Source organism: Thermobia domestica, chromosome 4, assembly GCF_964235325.1.
Source record: "Thermobia domestica chromosome 4, izTheDome1.hap1.1, whole genome shotgun sequence".
In the NCBI taxonomy this organism is placed as follows: domain Eukaryota; kingdom Metazoa; phylum Arthropoda; class Insecta; order Zygentoma; family Lepismatidae; genus Thermobia; species Thermobia domestica.
In genome coordinates, this window is record NC_137457.1 from 174,341,131 (window position 1) to 174,359,455 (window position 18,325).

Here is an 18,325-nt window from a genome sequence, read left to right on the forward strand (position 1 = left end):
GGGTTCGATTCCCCGCCGCACCTTGTTTGATCTTACGTTTTTTTCTTATCACGTTGCTTCGTTTTATCAAAATAGTTTCTGTTGGCATTGCGTGAACAAAATATTTTCGTTATTACAGACATAGACGAAAAGAATATATTTATACACTAACTGTTGATATCGTCTCGAAACTAGGCAATATGTTCGTGTGAAGCTTCGAGACGATACTCAACTATTTAGAAAGAAACATATGTAGCTTTAGAGATGGGGCAACACCAGTGTTTCTTTCAGAAACAATGTTCCTGAGGATCACAGTTAGTATTCCCAGGGGCACTGCTCATAGTATTCTATTTATTATTCTATTATACACGTATTATTTGGTCTCCTGCGGGGCACTCTAAGAGCCCCAAGGAGGCAGTGTACCCCCCAAAAACATTTTGGAAAAAAAACATTGAGCATCATTTCCACGATATAGTATACAGACGAGACAAAAATACATTTGGTCTCGCAAGGATAGTGTGTGCATCGAACCGGAAATAATTGCAAACAATCTCCCTTTTTATACACACACAGACACACACACACACACACACACACACACATATATATATATATATATATATATATATATATATATATATATATATATATATATATATATATATACGCACCTTTTGATAATTTTCTCGTTGGCAGCGTATATAGTTATAATATACGGGATACGTGGAAAAGTACCTCTTTCGGGTCAGTAGTTTGTTTACAGTACCGGTTGGAGTGAAATGCGTTTTATAATAGACTCAACCTTTTAGGCAAACAATATATGCTATAAAAATAAACTTTTAAAGAAAGAAAAAGTGAGGAAAAGATTGTGAGGAATCGAACCCAGGTCTCCTGGCCAGTTGGCTTACGTCAATCCCCTACACTACCGATTTCCTTAGATTTTCGACATCGTTCTTACTGCTCACATACTACTGGTACGGTGCGGCCGGCATCTGTGGGGAATTATATACCTCTATAATCGGAAACACACTTAATTGTTTGCATACTTCCACAAAACATACAAACACCAAATTTTGCATACTTGTTCGTCATGGGATGTGAGTAATGGGAAAATTCCGATATCACGAAAAAGGCGACATTTTCCATGTAAATGAAGTGTCGAAATTTTTCGTCGTTTCGAAATGCTCGTTTTTAGAGTAGTTCCGCACACCATAGAAACGTCATATTTTGTCAGGCAGTGAAGCTGGGAACATAGTTTATGATAGAAAAAAGAGCATTAAAATTCGTTTTCGTTTCGCGGCGCAAATCGAAAAAATGTGAAATTTGTAATGGCTGTATGTAGGACGTTGAAATTTCGAGGTGATGTTTATTCTGATGCGTAGTTTGCGAATCCGCCCTTAAACTTGAAAAAAATAGTCATGTTCGGTGTAAGAAAGTGCTAGGTATGTTATAAGGGGGCGTCTAATTCTACACAACTTGTAGTAATGGTGGAATCACGAAATTGCGTTCAAGTGTGTAGATTACAGCCAATGTGAGGGGAAAATTCCGACATGTTGGAAAAGTCGTCATATTCGATTCAAAATGGCGGCTCAAAAATTTGTAACCATGAAAATTGTAAGTTGTGCTCTTGGTAGGTAAGCCAGGTTTCGCTATGTTATTAAGGACGTAGTTCAGTTTAAGTGAAGAAACAAATCATTGGAGAAGTCGCCATCTTGAATGCAAAATTGCCATATTTTTGAATTGCCTTCATTTGGACTCTTATGTGGTATATTGAGGAGAATAAACAAACAGAATTCAACGTAGTAAGTTAGGTCCGCGGTAAAATGTCTGCTTTCTAAGTAGCAGGTCTGGGTTCGATTCCCCGCCGCACCTTGTTTGATCTTACGTTTTTTTCTTATCACGTTGCTTCGTTTTATCAAAATAGTTTCTGTTGGCATTGCGTGAACAAAATATTTTCGTTATTACAGACATAGACGAAAAGAATATATTTATACACTAACTGTTGATATCGTCTCGAAACTAGGCAATATGTTCGTGTGAAGCTTCGAGACGATACTCAACTATTTAGAAAGAAACATATGTAGCTTTAGAGATGGGGCGACACCAGTGTTTCTTTCAGAAACAATGTTCCTGAGGATCACAGTTAGTATTCCCAGGGGCACTGCTCATAGTATTCTATTTATTATTCTATTATACACGTATTATTTGGTCTCCTGCGGGGCACTCTAAGAGCCCCAAGGAGGCAGTGTACCCCCCAAAAACATTTTGGAAAAAAAACATTGAGCATCATTTCCACGATATAGTATACAGACGAGACAAAAATACATTTGGTCTCGCAAGGATAGTGTGTGCATCGAACCGGAAATAATTGCAAACAATCTCCCTTTTTATACACACACAGACACACACACACACACACACACACACATATATATATATATATATATATATATATATATATATATATATATATATATATATATATATATATATATATACGCAACTTTTGATAATTTTCTCGTTGGCAGCGTATATAGTTATAATATACGGGATACGTGGAAAAGTACCTCTTTCGGGTCAGTAGTTTGTTTACAGTACCGGTTGGAGTGAAATGCGTTTTATAATAGACTCAACCTTATAGGCAAACAATATATGCTATAAAAATAAACTTTCAAAGAAAGAAAAAGTGAGGGAAAGATTGTGAGGAATCGAACCCAGGTCTCCTGGCCAGTAGGCTCACGTCAATCCCCTACACTACCGATTTCCTTAGATTTTCGACATCGTTCTTACTGCTCACATAGTACTGGTACGGTGCGGCCGGCATCTGTGGGGAATTAGACCTCTAAAATCGGAATAGTAATCGGGTTATATATGCGTTTTTTAGTATCGTTAAGGAAGTGATGTCTTGTTATTTAATTGTAATAAGAAATGAGAAAGACACAATTCTAAGACACTGTTATACTACTATGTAAAAAGTGGTTTGTTTAAAATGCTATAAACAAATTTTCAAAAGCCTCCAATAATATTCATATTCTAAATTACTTAGTTAATATCCGTCTTCATTGAAAATATGAGAGTAATGATACACGAAGACTTTATGTAATTGCCCAGTGTATATAAACATTTCAAAAAGTCTTGCTGCGCAGTAAGTACATTTTTTACCAAAGGACACCATTATAATAAGATGTACTACTTTACACTGCAAAAACTAGTGTTGAATGAAATGTTATGAACTAATGTTTAAAAAGCCTTAACAAAATTCATTTTTATAAATTACCTACAAATTGTAGTCTTTATTGAAAATACAAGACTAGACATACAGGTTGACTGCAAGAAATTGTCCAGTAAATATGAAATATTTGAAAAAGTCTTGCTGCAGGTAATATGTACCACTATGCCCAAGGTTTACATTATAATCCATTGTACTACATTACAGTACAAAAGTAGTGTTCACTCAAATGCTATGAAAAAAATTTAAATAATTTCAACAATATTCATATTTGTAAATTACCTAGTAAATTGTAGTCTTCATTGTAAATACAAGAATAAATATGCAGGAAGCCTGAAATATTGTCGCACTCTTATATCACAGATGTGAATTACTTTTATTGAAGGTAATATGTACAATTAACAACAGGGACACTATTATAATACATTGTACGTACTAAATTACACTGCAAAACATAATATTTAAAAGGGTGGAAAAATTCACATTTGTAAACAGTGAGTGTTTTCGGAAAATGAAATGTTTAATTGGTAGGCTATTGCAAGACAGTTTCCGCTGTTTATGTTTCAGAAAATAAATTCTGTTATTGTCTCTAACATGTATAGATGTGCGCAAAGTGTATATAATTAGCCATGTACATGATTGCCAGAATAGAAGTAGTAATAGAGTTCTTTCTTATAAATTGTGTCTTTGCTGTCCAAAGTTAAATGGAAGAAATAATACCGGTTCGATTGAAGTATGTGTTGGTAACAGGTGTGTGCTGTAAAGGGAAGTGAATTCCTCAAGGAATAGTTTTCTAGAACTTGACACCTTATGGCAAAGCCATGACCGGGGGTCTGGGGGCGGAGCCCCCAGCGAGCTTTAGCGAGTTTATATTATATAGTCCAATAAAAACATCAAATTGGTGTACAAACACTGAGTGCGTTAGTTTTCTCTGGATTATCCCGTTTCCTCCAACTTTCTTCATTCTATCTTTTGATTCATTTCTCATCATCACCGTCTCCTTTAACCTAACGGGCGTACTCGTGGGACGGAAAACAGATTTAATTTCATTTCCAAAACATCAAATATATACTTCTCAGCCCCACACCATTAAAAAAAGATCAGAATAATAAATCATAGTATGAGGGCGAATAATAAATAATTAACATCAATTTCGGTAACTCTTGTGATGATAATAAATAGACGATATTTTTCTGAAAATCGGGTACGAAATTTTTCAAATTCTCTAGTTTTAAACCAGATAACACATCAGTATCGGGATAGAAACTTAAGTAATGTATATAAAAGAGCATGCTCTAACACTTTAGGTGCTACGGGAAATGATTAGAAGCAAAAAGAATACAGTTTTATTATTTTCACAATTATTGGATCTAAACTAAACCCTTAATATGCTATCTTGAAATACGGAAACTGAAGTACATTCCAATAAGCAAATATTGGTCTTCTCTTGTAAACTTTAAAACTCCCTTCATATAGCAGGAGTGCGCATATATCCAAAGAGTGGAGTGGGTGGATTAAATAGGTTGTGTATTCTTATGGCTGCTTGGAACCTGGGTACATCACTGCGATTAATAGTCTAATCAACATAGCATGCAGTGGTGGAACCATGATCTTCACCCCTCAAGAAATTCAAGATAATGCCATTACCTGGTAAGATTATGGCCACGATTTTTTGGGAGAGGTAGTAATGGCGTACTCTTCATTGGTTATCTCCAGATAAAAAAGACAATTACAAGTGACTATTATTCACAATTGATTTCCAGATTTAGACAGGCAATCAAGGGGAAACGCCGAGGGATGCTAGACACGAAAATGCTGGTACTGCAGGACAATACACCGGCTAAAAGATCAGCTTACCGCCAAGGATGTTGCACATGACGGGTTTGAAGTACACCATCACCCTCATTATGCTCCATATCTTACCCCAAATTACTTTCACCCTTTTCCCAAGATTAAGAAACACAAATTTTGGCAACGATGAGCATGTTATGCGGAGTGTCGAATAACGGTTTCCAAGACAGCTGTAATTTTCGTATCTGAAACTGATATTCGAGCACTAGAACATTGATGGGAGACGTGCATTACAGAAAGGGGGGTTATGTGGAAAGATGAAAGACCTTCTATCTCAGGAATTATTGAACAGCCCTCGTAATGTCACTCCGCACTGCCTACATTGCCTAATTGAACTAGATATACCAATTTCCCACTTATACAACCTAAGGAAGGCTATTTTCGGTTGAAAACTCCTATCCATGAAAGTTTTCCAGTGTCGTCTCTAGCGCTGTACAGAGAATATCTCATGAGGATATACGTAGTGTCCTTAGATTTACGTTAAGATGTATTTATGCGAAGCAGTATCTCAGTTGTAGAGCATTCGCCTCAGGTGCTTGGGGTGCCTCGGGCACTTCGAGCCGTGTGGACTTTGTGGTGGACAAACACCGTGCTTGTGGTTTTTCTCGGGGTTTTCCCGTTTCCTCCCACTTTCTTTATTCCACCATTTCACTCATCCCTCATCATCACCATAACTTCAGCCGAACCAGCATAATCGTGGGACATAAAACTTAATATTTCATATCAATGTTTTTTCGTATTAGAAAATCGAAGAGATTATGTAAAAAAAATGATCAGCTCGAAGTCAAATGTCAAATATTTGATTGCGTATAAATCAGGAACCTTGTTAAATATTTACATTTTGTTTAGAGATCTGCTATTAAATACGAACCAGAATAATTTCAGCGCAACTAATTTGACAGCACTTTAAACCAAATTTAGTAATTTTTTGCTCTCTTTCACGAACCTGCAGTGAACAGAAATAAGTAGAAGTTCAACAAAATTAACTGGGCAAAATATTAAAAACGCATAAAAGGAAGAATTAACATCATAATATCTTGCTTTATACGGGTATAACCTAAATAATTCATTATAGCATACATAGAATTGAAACCATTACTGCAAAAAATAACCGTAAAAGAAACTTTCTACGTAAACAAATAAAAAACTATATTTAACCACTCTTAGGACTGCTTATCTGGTGCAGTTGTAAGAGATTTTAAACGGCATTACACTATACTTCCATAACAATAATAGTCTATTGAAACGTGAGTGCATTTCTGACATTTCTAGCAGGGTTTTGTGTTTAAAATCCAAATATTGCCACGGAATGAATGCCGGAAAGGTACATGAAGTTACAAAATGTCATCAATTTTAAACTGAGTCAGTTGTTATGGTTATTACTCATAATAGCCTGATTCCATACAAAGCCGTAATTTAATATCGTTAGCCATAAAATCTGTTAAACTTAACCAAATAGGTTTCAATTTAGAAATAACACTCAAATTTCTATTTAGAATACCATTGCAAACTTAGAAAGTCTTAGGTAGATCAAAAAGTAAAGATTATAAGGTACGTGCTTATGTTGTCTGGTGATTAACTACTGCTTTTCCCAATAGGTACATTACCTTCAGCTGTTGTGAATAATTGATGTTTTGCTCTAAAGATTAGCAGAGCGATTCTCCTAGTAGTAACCTCCACGACGGTATTGTATCCTTCCAACCTAGGGCACCAATTCCTCCAATTTTTTTAAAAAAAGATCCGTTTTTTTCCGGTTCCACCTTTTCATCGCATCATACTCCAAATATGTTCAACAACGACTACCTTGACGCCTTCCACGGCTTTTATATTAACTGACGTCACACTCGATGTCTACGCTGCAGATTATCCTGTTGCATGGAGATGTTCTCAAAATCCTTACTATAAAAATCGAACAGAGCAAAATCTCGATGTTGTGGCAGAACACAGAAATCCTCTTGCTCTTGAAGAAAACACGAAAGATACATGCCTATTTAAATTTTGTCTTCCTTATTGCTGATTACTCAAGCAATAAGGTAGACAAAATTCAGCAATTCTTAATGTTTGTTAATGAACAGCATAGTAAAGTATAAGCATAAATTAAAAAGGAAAAGGTAAGGGACTTATAGGACGTTTGCCTCGTGTGCCAAGTTTAATAACAGGAAAAAATAATACAAAATGCTCTAAGAACATTGTTGCAACATTGATGTATTTCAGAGTAAATAAATAAATAAAGTTTCCTTCGGTGCAGGATTCGGCGGCAGTCGAATCCAAAGGCCGAATCCTTAACATTCCCCTCCTCAAAAAACGGAGAGCCATCATGGAATAAAACCTTTTTTCCTAATGGATGAGTCGAACGTTTTTTACCTTAAAGAGGCTAAAGAAATAATTTAAAAATCAAGTCTCTATAATGTTAAAATAGGATAAAAACTGGAAAAACAAAATGAAAGATAACAGCGGCGTAAATATTGGGAGTAGTACACAGATGGCAGCACCTCTCGATGGGAACGGAGAACCGCTCACTTTGGTATTGAAGATTGAAAGCTTGTGAAAGATGCAAGGAACCAAGGACATCCGTGACTCAACTAGCTCCAATAAACTATTCGTACCGTGAAAGGAGCTTAGGATTCAGCTCCGGAAGTGGGTATAGTAACAGTGACCCATATGTAAAGTTGGCAATGTGAAGGCGAAAGAAAGATGGGTGTAAGAAATTTGCATAATTATATGGTAATATATATATATATATATATATATATATATATATATATATATAACTTCTATATTAGAAAAAAATAAAGTTAGGGTTATAATTTGACTAAAAAGAGTTCAGTGCTGCTTACAGTACATTACACCGTACCAAATAAGGAGAAGAGATGATGCGTCATTACACGTATACTTCAACGCACATGAAAGTTACACATATAAGGTATGAGTGTGAATAAATAAATACGTTAAACTTGTAATATATACCTAATATGTATTTTGCATGGAAAGGAAGCGAGGTAATTAAAAGAATAAACGAAAACATAATTGGAAAATGCTTACCGTAGGTATGGTCAGGGAATACGGAGCACGTGTAAGGAATATAATATATAAAAATTCTTAAAGGATACTAAGGTACATGCTAGGTAAATAAATCAAAGTAGAAGTTTTAATGCAAAGAACACAAAAGGAAGTACGGAAGAGTGCAGGGGGATAAAGAACATAATAATTTACCCTTGCACTTACAGACACGGTGCAAGCAAAAATAAGTTTCGAGAAGTCAAAATTTAAGTTGTAACAACAGGGTGTTAAAAATTAAGGCTGAAGTAATCAAATATCACTAAAAGGAAGAATAAAAATACAAATAATATAAACGTACTAAACTAAATTATCCAAAAATTGTAAGCAGGTATTGGTGGGCTTAATCGCTGGAAAGAAGAGTTTCTCACATTGTACCGCAGCAAATGGAAAGTCACAGGATTATTTAGATGTGTGACGTCCGATGTGGCCTAAGAATACGCGCTACTGGCTTATTGCGGCCAGAGCTAGCATTTTGAAGGAGACTTAGTTTGAGAAAGGCTAACACCACCCTAACCTATTAGTGGCCTAATTTTCGAAGTACTTATATTTTGCAAAAGGATGAATTTTAAACAGGAATTCAAAACACTAGCATCGGTTGTCAAAGAAACATAGCCTGACGGTCACCAATTGAAGAACAGAAAATCGTCGATTTCATCCGAGTAGTGCTCCAAATTGAAATGGAATTCAAAAAGTCATCTTAGATATAACAGGCATCGTAGATATCACAGTTGCTACACAACAAGTTGCAGTGTCAAAGTAACTCAACATCTTAAAGTTTAGTAATAAATAATAACACAAGGGATAATTGTACAGTATACCATCCACAAGTCGAAGCATTGCGTAGTAGAAACGATGGTCCATAGTAATTACTTGAAGTATAAAACAAAGCTAGTATATACAACATAGGTTAACATTGAAGATATATATATATATATGTATATATATATATATATATATATATATATATATATATATATATATATATATATATATATATATATATATATATATATATATATATATCCGTAGGAAAAATATAACTGGTCATCGTAGATTCTGGAAAAAATATGTAAATAAATATACAATTTTACTAACACCAATTAACAGACGATTAAATAACGTTCAAAAATAATGTCCAAATATATATATATATCACAATGTTCAAGAGCACTAGCATGTGTGCAGAATTTATAATAAGTATTGTTTATGTTATTAAAAGACAATGGTAATCTAATTCTTCTTTTTGTCTTCCACAGGTACCAACATCCGATCCAGGATGGAAATCTATGTTCGCAACATAATAACAATATTATCTTTCTCTAGTATTTGTATCCGCAATTTGGAATGTAATACCTGATATATGCTTAGTAATATATTATTAACATATTTAACTATTTGCATCTGCATGTACCTAATCAGTATACTAACTAAAGGCTTCACTCAATTACGCAAGGCATTTAATTCGCTAGCTGAGATAACCTTATTACACTAATGCACATTATTTTACAACAAATAATAAACATAATCCTAATTACGTAGAGTATCACTAACAAATCGTAAGTCACTATACGTTTAACATTTATGATTCTTTTCATAGTAAGAATACTAGCAATGCCAACATGTGTATGTGTACGTTATAATTAGTAATTCAAAATACTATATATATATATATATATGTTTGTGTCATAGCATAATATAAATATTAATGTCTTTAATGCTAAACAATATATGAAAGTTCTATAGTACAGAAAACGCTACACAGAAAAATAAACGTGGCTAAAATACGGAATGTAGTCATTAAGATACGAAACGGGATTAGATACGGGTGATGCAGGTCGTTGGTTATCTGAAGAAGTAACTGGAAGCAGTAACGGTAAACTATTGATGCTTTCAGCTCTAGCATACGTCTAATGAGAGAATGTGTTTTATATAACTTGAAAAGAAGAAAATCAGCCAATAATAATAATAAAATTTCGATACATGTAACAGTATAAACAAAATGTCTTGCTCCAATGAGCTACTTTTTGCATTAGCTTTGCAAATACATAGTGAGCAAAGGAAAAAATCGTGACTATATAAGAATACCAATCGCTAGAGTCAGGACAATATTCCAACATATTAAAAATGTAGAACCATAGTATTATCTTTAGTAAACTGGAGGGTATGCCTGAATTGCCGTTACAGAATTGGACGAAAGATTAAGATGGGGAATATTGTGTCTCCAATCAAAGATGACTAACATAGAATTGTTTGCGATTTAAAATTTTGATTGAAACGAATAAAATTATTATCTGTTAGAAAGCAGGAAGTAAATGTAAAACTTTAGGAGACGAAACATGAGTGTGAAAACAAGGAAATATAGGATTTGCAAATAGATGTTCCGAAACTCTTAACGTGGCATCACATGGCAATGAAATTAGCAAACACCAAAATTTAATCTTACTAGAAACATCCGAAAGAGTAGTGTTAGTAACAGAAACCAGTTATAGCGTTTTAGGAGGGAGAATCAAAAGAAAAGTATGAGGTTCTAACTCCAATAGGTAGCTATAGACGTTATCATATCAAATGTAAAAACGAGACGACACCATATCATGGACCATCGATCCATAAACACATTATATAAGCATCTAGCCAATTGGGATGACACTGTAATATGTGATGGAATTTTGCAAAAATTAGAAATTTACAAATACATCACAATACATGAAAACTGAGCACACAATGGAGAAGGAAGAAAGCTGTGATCAAAAAATAACATAGCTAGGAAATTCACTAACGGTATAGGTTTGATTATGGTAACCAAAAGGAACAGTTTTAACAGAATATCTTATATACATCATCCACTCTGTCAAAGAAACCTTTAAAAGTACAAACATATAAGAATCAAAAATGTCACATGAGAGTAACTTTAACGCATAGTAAACATCAACATTATATAATAATGAATAGCTAATACCATGATTTGGAAGTTAAAAATTACTCCAAAATGCGTAACTGAGCCTCCAAAGCATTGTAAGGAATGAGTGTTGGATCTAATTGATCGCTTACTCTGGATTGAGGTTTAATAATATTGTAGTTCAACTAATTTCAAGATATGAATAGGCAGTTGATAAATGTCCCCTAAGAAGGAAAATATTTCTAATTGAATTCCATCTGCCAAATTTTGTACTAATTTTGCCAAGCCTTTAGTCTGATCTAAAAGTGTTTTAAAAGACCTCCATTTTTTTTATTTTTCCCCCCAAGTTGAGATTGAAAATCTGTTAATGCATATCTCGTATATGCGTATCTCATGAAATAGCAAACATGTTCAACATAGCAAGTATCATGCAGAATAACTACATTAAGATATGCGTATCTCATGAAATAGCACAACGTGTTCATCAGCACAGACGTAACTATAACTTATCGTATCTTATTCGTATATGGTTTATTAGAGAAAGATCACAATTTCTCTCAGGATTCATTTATATCCAATATACTAACGTATGAGTAGGGATGTACTAACAACACCTTACACTAGCTAGGAAAATATACTTAAATATATTCGTCATAAATATGTTTATTTTTCTTATCATGAAGACAGAAAATAATTTTGTCAAAATCATTCAGGTTCGTCTCGAGCATATTCCGGACTGCAGATAAAGCTATTTTTGCAGATTAGAATTTGTAAAAACAAAATAATGCAGTACCAAGACGACAAAAGACAAGTGTGCGACAATTACTGTCAATCACACATCTCATGCAATTCAAGTAAGGTTGCCTCAAGATACGTTGATTGTTATCCCTAGGAGCATATGAAAATAAAACATTGGAAGCGGGAAATCCTGGTGAAATGTTTGCTTATTCTGCTCGAAGCAAACCAAGCTTCTCACAAACTTCAAGAAGCTGCTCTCCGGCGGCTATATGAATCGCCTCATCTACACCTGATCTAGGAGTCAACGTCTCTTTGCCTGCGTTCATAAAAATCACATTTTAAATTAGCGATGTCACCTTAAAAATACTGACTTTATTATTGGTACCTTATATAACGGTCTCATGCTGGTCTTCGGAAACTGAATCAAAGAGATGGTTGGTAATTCTTAAGTATCGGTTACTTTCATAAATTGAACTGGCTCCTTCAAATTCGTAACGAGTTTTTTGATCGATGGATGGATTGATTGATTGATTTTGAGTTTTATGTCTCGTTCAGTAGCGAGGCTATATGAGACGTGGACCTACTGATTATAGTGGAATCCGGACCACATGAGCTCTCGCTGGGATTCGTAACGAGTGTAAGATTTTCGGAATCTACTATCAACTTACTATCATTTTGGTCTTCATGAGAGATGAAAGAAATATCTTCAAATTGGTTGGTGCTTCGGGCGAAGGATCATCTGGAAAATAAGGCTTCAATCTTGTAACAACGATAAAATCAATTTTCTACCTTCCTCAATTACGCAAGGCATTTAATTCGCTAGCTGAGATAACCTTATTACACTAATGCACATTATTTTACAACAAATAATAAACATAATCCTAATTACGTAGAGTATCACTAACAAATCGTAAGTCACTATACGTTTAACATTTATGATTCTTTTCATAGTAAGAATACTAGCAATGCCAACATGTGTATGTGTACGTTATAATTAGTAATTCAAAATACTATATATATATATATATATATATATATATATATATATATATATATATATATATATATATATATATATATATATATAGTATGTTTGTGTCATAGCATAATATAAATATTAATGTCTTTAATGCTAAACAATATATGAAAGTTCTATAGTACAGAAAACGCTACACAGAAAAATAAACGTGGCTAAAATACGGAATGTAGTCATTAAGATACGAAACGGGATTAGATACGGGTGATGCAGGTCGTTGGTTATCTGAAGAAGTAACTGGAAGCAGTAACGGTAAACTATTGATGCTTTCAGCTCTAGCATACGTCTAATGAGAGAATGTGTTTTATATAACTTGAAAAGAAGAAAATCAGCCAATAATAATAATAAAATTTCGATACATGTAACAGTATAAACAAAATGTCTTGCTCCAATGAGCTACTTTTTGCATTAGCTTTGCAAATACATAGTGAGCAAAGGAAAAAATCGTGACTATATAAGAATACCAATCGCTAGAGTCAGGACAATATTCCAACATATTAAAAATGTAGAACCATAGTATTATCTTTAGTAAACTGGAGGGTATGCCTGAATTGCCGTTACAGAATTGGACGAAAGATTAAGATGGGGAATATTGTGTCTCCAATCAAAGATGACTAACATAGAATTGTTTGCGATTTAAAATTTTGATTGAAACGAATAAAATTATTATCTGTTAGAAAGCAGGAAGTAAATGTAAAACTTTAGGAGACGAAACATGAGTGTGAAAACAAGGAAATATAGGATTTGCAAATAGATGTTCCGAAACTCTTAACGTGGCATCACATGGCAATGAAATTAGCAAACACCAAAATTTAATCTTACTAGAAACATCCGAAAGAGTAGTGTTAGTAACAGAAACCAGTTATAGCGTTTTAGGAGGGAGAATCAAAAGAAAAGTATGAGGTTCTAACTCCAATAGGTAGCTATAGACGTTATCATATCAAATGTAAAAACGAGACGACACCATATCATGGACCATCGATCCATAAACACATTATATAAGCATCTAGCCAATTGGGATGACACTGTAATATGTGATGGAATTTTGCAAAAATTAGAAATTTACAAATACATCACAATACATGAAAACTGAGCACACAATGGAGAAGGAAGAAAGCTGTGATCAAAAAATAACATAGCTAGGAAATTCACTAACGGTATAGGTTTGATTATGGTAACCAAAAGGAACAGTTTTAACAGAATATCTTATATACATCATCCACTCTGTCAAAGAAACCTTTAAAAGTACAAACATATAAGAATCAAAAATGTCACATGAGAGTAACTTTAACGTATAGTAAACATCAACATTATATAATAATGAATAGCTAATACCATGATTTGGAAGTTAAAAATTACTCCAAAATGCGTAACTGAGCCTCCAAAGCATTGTAAGGAATGAGTGTTGGATCTAATTGATCGCTTACTCTGGATTGAGGTTTAATAATATTGTAGTTCAACTAATTTCATGATATGAATAGGCAGTTGATAAATGTCCCCTAAGAAGGAAAATATTTCTAATTGAATTCCATCTGCCAAATTTTGTACTAATTTTGCCAAGCCTTTAGTCTGATCTAAAAGTGTTTTAAAAGACCTCCATTTTTTTTTATTTTTCCCCCCAAGTTGAGATTGAAAATCTGTTAATGCATATCTCGTATATGCGTATCTCATGAAATAGCAAACATGTTCAACATAGCAAGTATCATGCAGAATAACTACATTAAGATATGCGTATCTCATGAAATAGCACAACGTGTTCATCAGCACAGACGTAACTATAACTTATCGTATCTTATTCGTATATGGTTTATTAGAGAAAGATCACAATTTCTCTCAGGATTCATTTATATCCAATATACTAACGTATGAGTAGGGATGTACTAACAACACCTTACACTAGCTAGGAAAATATACTTAAATATATTCGTCATAAATAAGTTTATTTTTCTTATCATGAAGACAGAAAATAATTTTGTCAAAATCATTCAGGTTCGTCTCGAGCATATTCCGGACTGCAGATAAAGCTACTTTTGCAGATTAGAATTTGTAAAAACAAAATAATGCAGTACCAAGACGACAAAAGACAAGTGTGCAACAATTACTGTCAATCACACATCTCATGCAATTCAAGTAAGGTTGCCTCAAGATACGTTGATTGTTATCCCTAGGAGCATATGAAAATAAAACATTGGAAGCGGGAAATCCTGGTGAAATGTTTGCTTATTCTGCTCGAAGCAAACCAAGCTTCTCACAAACTTCAAGAAGCTGCTCTCCGGCGGCTATATGAATCGCCTCATCTACACCTGATCTAGGAGTCAACGTCTCTTTGCCTGCGTTCATAAAAATCACATTTTAAATTAGCGATGTCACCTTAAAAATACTGACTTTATTATTGGTACCTTATATAACGGTCTCATGCTGGTCTTCGGAAACTGAATCAAAGAGATGGTTGGTAATTCTTAAGTATCGGTTACTTTCATAAATTGAACTGGCTCCTTCAAATTCGTAACGAGTTTTTTGATCGATGGATGGATTGATTGATTGATTTTGAGTTTTATGTCTCGTTCAGTAGCGAGGCTATATGAGACGTGGACCTACTGATTATAGTGGAATCCGGACCACATGAGCTCTCGCTGGGATTCGTAACGAGTGTAAGATTTTCGGAATCTACTATCAACTTACTATCATTTTGGTCTTCATGAGAGATGAAAGAAATATCTTCAAATTGGTTGGTGCTTCGGGCGAAGGATCATCTGGAAAATAAGGCTTCAATCTTGTAACAACGATAAAATCAATTTTCTACCTTCCTTTGGGTATTTAGTATTTAACAAAATAGGCATTCTCATTGTCTTCTCTCACAACAATACTTGGTCCAAAATTAATGACCGGAAAATGCTTTTGTATACCTACGCTTTGTCATTGGGTCAAAGACCCTGACACTCTGCTATACGTTGTACTTGACAGCAACGTGTCGCTGATTATAAGACTTAGATGACGTGCGGAACAGGTCATACAATTTGTAATGGATAATCTCTCTAATATCTTGCAACGTTGCCAAACGATATAAATTAGAAATATAAATACAAAGCCCATTAATTATTGCTAGATGTTTCAAATACGGATCGAACCCATGAAGCAAAGAAAATATTGAATAAAATGTACACTGATTCACCATAACCTTATGGGAAAAGGTAATAGCAGGAACATGATCGACCCAACTCCCATGATATAATGGGTTTACTTTTGTTTCAAAAGAGTTTCTAAGTTCCGAATTTTAAGTTCAACGAAACCGTTGGTCTTGTGCTCCGAAGGATTAACAAACTTAATCTCAACACCTAAGATGTTACACAAATAATGGGAAAGCATTCCAGTTGAGGCTGTTGAACGATCTACCATTTTTTTTTAGCAAATTCCAAATCTAAAAAAAAAAAAAAAAAACATGATCGTGTAAAAGATCTGCAAGCGTAGCTGCAGCTTGGTCACGAACTCTGGCTGATACGACATACCTAGTATTATAGTCAACTGCAGTAGGAAAAAAGTGATCGATCTGGCTCAACATTAGCCATAAGAGGCCAACTCACAAGCCCCTGGGAAAACGACCACCGTGCACCGTGAACCAACGGTCTTTTACGACCTAAAATTTAGGGGTGAATTTAATCCCTTTTATGAGCACTTTTAAGGGGTGTATTCGTTCTCTTTTATGACCACTTTTAAGGGGTGCACTCGTTCCCTTTTACGAGCCCTCCCTGGGAATTGACCACCGTACAACGTGAGCCCATGGTCTTTTACGACCTCCATTTTAGGGGTGGACTCGTTCCCTTTTATGACCTCCATTTTAGGGAGTGTACTCGTTCTCTTTTACGACCTCCATTTTAGAGGGTGTACTCGTTCCCTTTTAGGGGCATATTTTTCAACCCTTAATTTAACATAGCAGATAACACATAGAAGAGCAGATAACACATAGCACTATTTTAACATAGCAGATAACATGTAAGATTACGAACACATATAAGAGCAGAAGACTACATAACATAGCAGGCCTCCATTTTAAGGGTGAACTCGTTCTCTTTTACGAGCATATTTTTCAACCCCTATTTTAACATAACAGAAATGACATAAGAATACGTAACATAGCAGGGTATACTCGTTCTCTTTTATGAGCACTTTTTCAACATAGCAGACAAAGAACATAGCAAAGGGGTACGAACACATAACATAACAAGGGTGTACTCGTTTCCAACCCCTATTTTAACATAGGAGATAACACATAAGATTACGAACACATAGAAGAGAAGATAACACATAACACTACGTAACACACAGCAGAGCAGATAACACATAAGAGTACCTAACATAACAAGGGTGTATTCATTCCCTTTTATGAGCATATTTTCCAACCCTTATTTTAACATAGCAGAAATTACACTGAGACTATGAACACACAGCATAACAGATAATACATAGCACAGCTAATAAAAGAGCATGGCGTATTTTCCAACCCCTATTTTAACATAGCAGAAATTACGAACACATAGAAGAGCAGATAACACATAACATAGCAAGGGTGAACTCGTTCCCTTTTCCAACCCCTATTTAAACATAACAGATAACACATAACATAGCAAGGGTGAACTCGTTCCCTTTTCCAACCCCTATTTTAACATAGCAGAAATGACATAAGAATACATTACTCATTCCAACCCTTATTTTAACATAACGAGCAAAGATTACAATTGAACACCCAGGGTCTACAGATAATCATTTTAGAGGGTGTATTCATTCATTCTCTTTGATGACCATTTTTTTCCACCCCTAATGAAATTACATAGGAGAGCAGATAATACATAAGATTCGTTCCCTTTTATGAACACTTTTTAGAGGGGTAAACTCGTTCCCTTTTATGATTACTTTTTCAACCCCTATTTGAACATTTTAACATAGCAGAAATGACATAAGCATGTCCTCAAACTACTGACCATCGTGAACAAAGGTCAAACTAAGAAACGAAACAACATATGGAGGTGCTGTTTCCACATTTACCAATAGGTCATCAGGTACTACATGTCCCAAAATTAGTGGTCATCGAGGTCAAAGGGCAAAATACTTAAAACCAAATAACTCTTAAATGGATCCACATATTGAGATGCTGTTTCCAAATCTAGTAACTGGTCATCAACTACTACAAGTTCCAAAATAGTGGCCATCGAGGTAAAAGGTCACAGTACTTAAAACCTAATTACTCGAAAATGGATCCACGTATCCAGGTGCTGTTTCCACATTTAGCAATTGGTCATCAGGTACTACAAGTTCCAAAATAATGACCATCGAGGTCAAAGGTCAAAATATTTAAAACCTAATATCTCGAAAACGAAGCAACATATTGAGGTGCTGTTTCCAATTCTAGTAATAGGTCATCAACTAGTACATGTTAAAAATACTGATCATCGAGGTCAAAGGTCAACATACTTAAAACCTAATAACACGAAAACTGAGCCACATATTGAGGTGCTGTTTCCACATTTAGTAATCGGTCACC

General features: G+C 34.6%; 1 protein-coding gene across 1 annotated transcript in view; it reads left to right on the top strand.

Annotated features, from left to right (window-relative positions):
- Positions 1-9,497, top strand: part of LOC145683399 (hemolymph lipopolysaccharide-binding protein-like) — a 561,992-nt gene extending 552,495 nt beyond the window's left edge. The window contains exon 5 of the mRNA XM_081754731.1: positions 9,376-9,497. The gene's annotated coding sequence lies outside the window, so the exon portion shown is untranslated. The remainder of the gene's footprint in view (positions 1-9,375) is intronic.
- Positions 9,498-18,325: the final 8,828 nt, after the last annotated feature.